This window comes from Arachis ipaensis, chromosome B4 (assembly GCF_059453495.1).
Source record: "Arachis ipaensis isolate K30076 ecotype BB chromosome B4, ASM5945349v1, whole genome shotgun sequence".
NCBI classification, from domain to species: domain Eukaryota; kingdom Viridiplantae; phylum Streptophyta; class Magnoliopsida; order Fabales; family Fabaceae; genus Arachis; species Arachis ipaensis.
Window position 1 is genome coordinate 24,233,932 of NC_142439.1, and position 8,433 is coordinate 24,242,364.

Here is an 8,433-nt window from a genome sequence, read left to right on the forward strand (position 1 = left end):
ATGCAGTAGGAGCAGCACTGGCTCAGCGTGAAGGTAAGGATCCTTTTGTTATTGCTTATGCGTCTAAAACTTTAGATGCTGCTCAGTCCAATTACACTACTACTGAGAAAGAGCTTCTTGCTATTGTTTTTGCTCTGGATAAATTTTGAGCCTATTTACTTGGTGCGAAGGTAGTAGTGTATTCAGACCACGCAGCTCTAAAGTATTTATTATCTAAAAAGGAGTCCAAACCAAGGCTTATACGTTGAATACTGCTATTACAAGAATTTGATTTAGAAATTAAGGATAGGAGTGGAAACCAGAATTTAGTGGCAGACCATTTGAGTTGCCTTGAGCACATTACAGATGACTCCACTCCTATAGCTGATAATTTCCCATTTGACAACCTGCAAGCAGTATCTGAGATAGTCCCTTGGTATGCGCCTGTAGCTAATTATCTAGTTAGCCGCACTTTTCCTCCAAAATTTTCTAAGCATCAAAGAGACAAGCTGAAAAGCGAGTCTAAATATTATATATGGGATGACCCATATTTATGGAGATGTGGCGCTGACCAGGTAATTAGACGGTGTGTGCCTCAATCAGAATTCCAGTCTATCTTAGAGGCCTGTCACTCATCTGAGAGTGGAGGACATTTTGGCCCTCAAAGAACTGCTAGAAAAATCTTAGACTGTGGATTCTGGTGGCCTACTCTTTTTAAGGACGCTGCTGAATTTTGTAGTTCTTGTTTTCCATGCCAGAAATTCGGTAATATATCCAGGAGGGACGAGATGCCTTAACAAATTATGCTTTTCTGTGAAATTTTTGATGTTTGGGGCATTGACTTCATGGGTCCATTTCCAAATTCTAATGGTTATTTTTATATATTGTTAGCTGTGGATTACGTTTCCAAATGGGTGGAAGCAATTCCTACCCGCACTGTGTGATGCTAACACTGTTGTTTCCTTTGTGAGAAACCATATTATTTGTCGCTTTGGATCACCACGAGCAATCGTGAGTGATCAAGGCACCCATTTTTGTAACAGGAGACTAACAGAACTAATGAAGAAGCATGAGATAATTCATAAAGTTGCAATAGCCTACCATTCTTAGACTAATGGGCAAGCCGAGGTGTCAAATAGAGAGATAAAGCGTATCTTCCAGAAGATAGTCAAACCTCATAGAAGAGACTGGAGCACCAGGCTACAAGATACACTTTGGGCGTACAGAACCGCATACAAAACACCCATTGGGATGAGTCCTTTTCACTTAGTTTATGGAAAAGCTTGTCATCTCCCTGTTGAAGTGGAGCACAAAGCCTTTTGGGCAGTAAAGGAATGTAACATGGGAATTAAAAAAGCCGGAGCTGAAAGGAAGTTGCAACTGCAAGAACTGGAGAGCCTTCGCCTAGAAGCTTATGAGAAATAAAGACTATACAAGGAGAAGATGAAGGCTGTACATGATCAGCACATCAAGAGGAAAGAGTTCCAACCTGGGGACTTAGTCCTCCTTTATAAATCTCGACTGAGGCTCATGCCAGGCAAGTTGAGATCAAGATGAGAAGGTCCATACAGAGTAGAGAAGGCCGAACCGTACGGAGTCTATCACCTAAGCCATCCTTCAAGCTCTGAACTTATCAAAGTTAATGGACATCGTTTAAAGTTGTACCATGGCGAGAAACTGAAGAAAAACAAGGAGCTTGAGATCTTCCTCTTGGAAGATCCCCACATAGCCGAAGACTGAGCTAGTGGAGCATCCAACTTACGGACGTTAAAGCAAAGTGCTAGGTGGGAGACAACCCACCATGGTATGATCGTTCTTTTCTTTATTTTTAGTTTTCTTATTCAATAACTCTTCTCTTTATTAGTACATTTCGTGCATCTGCATTTACATACTTTTATTTAAAAAAAAAAGAGCACGCGACGCGACCGCATCAGCGACGCGTCCGCGTCGCAAGGAGATGGGAGACAATATTAATATGAACAGAGAGTTACGCAGGAGCAGCGCTGGAGGCGTGCCAATGGCACAAATCATCCCACGCGACCGCGTCATATGGGAATAATGGCCTCCCACGCGACTGCGTGCCCCACGCGGCCGCGTGACCAGGATTTCGACGTCAAAGTGGTGCACACCCGAAAGTTGTGCGAGAGTGGTGCTGGATTGGTGCTGAATGCATAATCCTTCCCATGCGGCCGCGTGACCCACGCGAATGCGTCACATTCTTCTAAAGCCCACTCACGCGATCGCATGCCCCATGCGATCGCGTCAGTTCAAATTTGGCACTAATAATAATTTGAACAGAGAGTTGTGCGAGCGCAAGGCTGCCCTCGCGCCAGTAGCACGAATTTTGTCACGCGACCGCGTCGATCAACTTACAGCACAAGTCACGCGAACGCGTCACCCACGCGGCCGCGTCGCTTGCGCCGCGCAGCTCACCCTAAATTGCCAACCTATCTTATCTTTCTCTTCTCCAAATCCTATTTTTTCCTTTTCCCTCCTTATTTCTTCTTCCTCCCTTCTTCCATTCTTCCTTCTTTCTCACTTTTTACTCTCTCTCACCCCCCATTAACAAGGTTTTTCTTTTACTTCTTCCCTCATTACTTTTCTATTATTCTTCTTATTTTTATATGTTATCTTCTTTTCTTTTCTTTTTCCCTTCATTATTCATATTTTCTTTTTCTTTCTTTTTCCTTTTTACTTGGTGTTGTCAATTTATGTGAGTCATTATTTATTGCTTGTGGGTTGTTGTAAATTTTTTTGACAATTATATATCACTTTTTAAGGGATTACTTGCATGTTCAAATTCTTACTTTCAAGAGCTTCTTCTACAGGCATGCTATGTGTTTGTGAAAAAGCCCATATGGCATTATGAACTTCTCTACATCTTTCTACTCTAATATTCAATGCTTGCTTTTCACAGATTCCCTTTACTGTTTTATTCATTAAATTTAATTGTCAATACAAATGTGATGGTTAGTTACGAGTGATAACATATTTAAATTGGACATTGAATGCTTGATCTATGCTACTCATGCCTTTGCCTGCATGCCAATAAACCTCTTGCGTTTCATTGTCCTACATGCACTTGCTATATTTCCATTGATGAACTTTTCACATGTAATCCGGACCATGTGTTAACGTCATTCTTCTTTATTGTGCATTGATTATCACTTACATCACTCTCTTCCTTGCTTTACCCCTTTAAATTTAATTTACTTTCTCTTCCCTTTTTCAGGATGGCCACCAAGAAAGGAAAGGAGAAAGCTACTCCTAAACAACCAGCAAGAAGAGGAACAAAAAGAGCATTAGTGGCAGAACCCTCTTCAGCTGCAGTCAAGCCCTCAACAAAAAGGATTAAGAGGATTATAAAGGTTGATGAAAAAGAAAAAGCCTTCCCAGCAAAGGACACTGTGCGATTTCCCAATCGCTGCTGTGAGCAGACGTTCCCCATCCTGGCTGAAAGGAGTTACAACAACGAACACCTTCTTATCCTCCCGCCCAATATTGCTACTTTTGTTGAGCCGCAAATTGCACGAAGACAATGGAGATTCCTACAGAGACAGCCAAGGCAGGTCAATCTTTCTTGGGTAGTCGAGTTCTACTCCAACTTCCACCTGCCAACCCTGCAGTCTGTCCATGTCCGTCAAAAGTAAGTCCCCATTACAGAAGAGGCCATTTAAGAAGCTTTAGGTCTTTCCCCTATTCCAGAAGGATTGGACGCCTTTTAAGAAGCCGCACTCAAGCGCCAGATGTACCAATTTGACTGGGAAGCTGTTCTCAGAGTTATCGCACTACCTGGCAGCCGTTGGATCTACGAATACCATCGTACCCGCCCTAAGGGAATCTCGGCTTCAGCACTTACCTTGGAGTCTCGCGTATGGGCACAGATCATGTCCCATTACGTCTTTCTGAGCACTCACGAGTCCTCCTTCACTGCAGACATGGCCATTCTACTATGGTGCATCCTTACAGACCAGCCTCTGAATCTACCAAGACATATCCGGAATGCCATGGGACACGTACAAATTGCGGGCAACCTACCTTTTCCCGCCTTGGTCTCAGATCTTATCTCAGCCGCCGGAGTTTCCTACAGAGCTGGAGATACCAAAGCCATGCTTCCACGGGATGATCAGTATGTCCCCAACGGGAAGTACCTTAGACTTCCAGCAGCCACTATTAGCCAGCATACTGAACCAGTTGAAGATATTCCTTCTTCAACACCACAAGCACCTACAACAGATCAATTGCTCCATCAAATACTCGAAAGATTGGATCGGCAGGAACACAAAGCTAAGATGAGAGAGCGCCATAACGAGCGCCGATTCAAACACCTCAAGGAGCTACTTAAGGGACACTTCAAGGTCTCAGACACCCCGGACTCCACTTCCTTTACCAGCACAGGGAGCCATGATGGTCCCGACTGTGGAGATACTGCTACCAGCCCACCTTTGTTCCTGACAGATGGCACCGAGGATGGTGCAAAGCCTTAAGTGTGGGGAGGTCGGTCAGTACCTGACTTCCGGAGGTAATTTCTCTTCTCTAACACCAATAAATTAGGATATTTAGTTAGTTTTTCTTTTGTAGAATAGGATAAAATGCATAGAAATAGATTAGTTGCATGCATGTTCTACTTGATTGAAAAGACAATAAGTTTCTTCTAAGACCCTATTTTTGGAACAAAATTTCACTAATTTTAATTAAAACTTTTATGTTAAATTTGCTTGAAGTTGTATTTGGAACATGATTTTTGAGTTAAAGAACATACAACCTGTGAGATTTGAGCCTCTATGAATGGTTACATTATTTAACCATAATTATTTTATTCTTGTGTGTTTACTTCTCTATGATTGTAATCTATATTTTGTTTCATCTTATATGTCCAATATTTATTATATTTATATGTTTGCATATGATTGAGGCCATTATTTGTTTAGCTTACTTATCCAAATTAAGCCTACCCTTTCAATTACCTTTGTTAACCACTTTGAGCCTTTAAATCCCATCTGTTCTATATTTTACCACATTACTAGCCTTAAGCAGAAAAACAAGTATATATCCCAAATTGAATCTTTGGTTAGCTTAAGATAGAATTGTGTGTGCTAATTAAGTATGGGAAATTGTGGGAACAAAAGATAATAAGGGAATGTGTCATGATAATATAATGGGAATTTAGATACCTACTCATGTGAAACTGTAAGAATTAAAAAAAAAAATCTATGTGCATTGATAAGCTATGTTTATTTTTATGTCTCTGAAAAAAATAAAAAAAAAGAAAAAAAATAAAAAATAAAAAATCCAAAAATATTCAAAAAAATAAATAAGGGGACAAAATTACCCTAATGCTAAGTTAAGAATTCAAAAGAGCAATGCATGTATAATAAAATCAAAATAAAAGGTTGATACATGAGTATGGATGTGAAAGAGATTTCTGGGTAGCTAGGTATGAATTCTAAAGTTATATAGAATATATATAGGTTATGTTAAAGCTTGGGTTAATTAAAGATTCAATTTATAAGCTTACTTAGCCATATATATCCTTACCCTTACCTTGGCCCCATTACAACCCTGAAAAGACCTCATGATGTTTGCATTGGTATATTAAATGTTGTTGATTGGTTAGGAGAAGAACAAAAAAATTAGAAAGCATGATTAGAGAAGGATAGAGTGATGACTCTATACACTAGAGAGATTAGAGTGTACATACATCATCAGTGAGGGTTCCATGCTTGAATTTCTATGTTCTCTGCTTTCATGAGCTATCTTCTTGCATTTTTATTTGTTCTTACTCTATAAGAATTGAATTAGTGGAATTTGAATTGTAATTGTTTTGAAGAGCTTACTTACTTTTGATCAAGTGGACAAAAATCATATAGTTGCATTCATATATAGGTTGCATTGCATTGCATGGGTTTTACATGTTCCTACTCATTTATTTTATCTCCTTCAACTAAGCATGAGGACATGCTAATGTTAAGTGTGGGGAGGTTGATAAACCACTATTTTATGGTTTATATTGTGTTTAATTATGTGGTTTTATCATGATCTTTACCCACTTATTCATTAAATAAGCATGCATTTATAATTCCTTCCTAAAGTTATTGCATGATTGAAAACTTGCTTCCTAGAGACTTTTAATTATGTATTTTATTTCTCCTTTATTTCATTCGATGCCGTGATCTGTGCGTTAAGTGTTTCAGGCTTAATAAGGAATGAATGAGTTGGAGATTGGAAAGGAAGCTTGCAAAAATGGAAGGAACACAAGAAATTGAGGAGATGACCAGCGAGAAGCGACGCGGCTGCATGGATGACGCGACCGCGCGAAAGAGAGGAAATCGCAGTGACGCGACCGCATGGATGACGCGACCGCGCGACATGGAATAGCACGAGTGATGCGGTCGCATGGATGACGCGACCGCGTGGCAAAGCGAAACACCGAATGACGCGTCCGCATGAATGACGCGTCCGCGTGATGTGCGCGATCTGCATAATCTGCAGAATCACTGGGGGCGATTTCGAGCCTTATTTTGACCCAGTTTTCGGCCCAGAAAAGCAGACTAGAGCCAGAGAATATGCAGAACCGAAAACAACATTCATTCTACACAAGTTTTAGTTTTTAGATCTAGTTTTACTCCTCCTCTAGGTTTTCTCTCTACACATTCATAGTTTTTAGGATTTGTTATGTTCATTGTTTTTGCATTGGGATATTGAGAAGAGTTATTGCCTCATCAAGACTTCGACATTCTAGTTCGTTCTCTTTACTTGTCTCTTACTCTTCCATGTTCCTTATTTTACTTAATTTTACTATTGGATTATTTTAGTATTTATTAATACAAGAATTACTTTTATTTTTAATTAATCCTTTGATCATTATTTATCATGTCTTTCTTTAATTCCCTTTCTTATGTTATGAATTTTTCATTTACCATGAGCGAGTAGTTCCCTAACTTGATAGGGGGTTGATTGAAAGGAACCCTTGAGTTGGGATGCTCAAGAGAAAGATTGTAATTGGGTTTATTGTTGGATTGCTCTCTAGTCACTAACACCAATTCTCCCAAGAGCGGATTGGAACTTGTGGATAGAAACAGCATTCCAACTTGTTTGACTTTCCCTTACTTAGTAAGGGACAACTAAACATAATAACCCTCAATTGTCAATTAATCTTGAGAGTACTGCAACAAGAATAGGGCTTCCAGCTAATCAACTCCCAGTCAAGGCTTTTATTTAAATTTATATAAATTCTCTAATTTAATTTTCTGCCATTCAAATCAAACCTTTTTGAAAACATCTAATTAATAAAATAGCACACTTTCCTGCAACTCGTTGGGAGACGACCTGGGATTCATACTCCCAGTATTTTAATTTTAATTTTGTGACACCCTTCTAAATTGATAAAGCGGATTTTTGGTTAGTTGAGAACTATACTTGCAACGCATATTTTATAATCATTCTTGATTAGCCAATTTCCGCCCACGTCAATGAAACTCAAAGTGGCCTTAGATAGATCAGAGATTATATTTGCTAAGCTAGATGGATTCTGCTCAGAATTTTCTGTTTGTTATTGAGTGGATGATGGAAAAGACTTGCTATTGCTGAACCTGTTTCTTCCACCATTATTAAAGCCTTGTTGAGGCTTTTGTTGATCCTTCCATGAAGAATTTGGATGATTTCTGCATGAGGGATTATAGGTGTTTCCATAGGGTTCACCCATGTAATTCATCTCTGCTATTGCAGGGTTCTCAGGATCATAAGCTTCTTCTTCAGAAGATGCTTCTTTAGTACTGTTGGAGGCAGCTTGCACTCCATTCAGACTCTGAGAAATCATATTGACTTGCTAGGTCAATATTTTGTTCTGAGCCAATATGGCATTCGGAGCATCAATTTCAAGAACTCCCTTCCTTTGAGGCGTCCCATTACTTACAGGATTCCTCTCAGAAGTGTACATGAACTGGTTATTTGCAACCATGTCAATAAGTTCCTGAGCTTCTACAGGCGTTTTCTTCAAGTGAATGGATCCACCTGCAGAATGGTCCAGTGACATTTTTGATAACTCAGACAGACCATCATAGAATATATCCAGGGTGGTCCATTCTGAAAGCATGTCAGAAGGACACTTTTTGGTCAGTTGCTTGTATCTCTCCCAAGCTTCATAGAGGGATTCACCTTCATTTTGTTTGAAGGTTTAAACATCCACTCTAAGCTTACTAAGCTTTTGAGGAGGAAAAAACTTAGCTAAGAAAGTCGTGACCAGCTTATCCCAAGAGATCAGGCTATCTTTAGGTTGAGAGTCCAACCATATTCTAGCTCTGTCTCTTACAGCAAACAAGAAAAGCATGAGCCTGTAGACCTCGGGATCAACCCCATTGGTCTTAACAGTATCACAGATCTGCAAGAATTCAGTTAAGAACTGAAAAGGATCTTCAGATGGAAGTCCATGAAACTTGCAATTCTGTTGCATCA

General features: G+C 39.7%; 1 non-coding gene across 1 annotated transcript; it reads left to right on the plus strand.

Annotated features, from left to right (window-relative positions):
• The first annotated feature begins 8,068 nt into the window (after window positions 1-8,068).
• Window positions 8,069-8,176, plus strand: LOC148566937 (small nucleolar RNA R71). The gene has a single exon (XR_015883064.1). It is a non-coding gene; the product is annotated as a small nucleolar RNA R71 (small nucleolar RNA).
• Window positions 8,177-8,433: the final 257 nt, after the last annotated feature.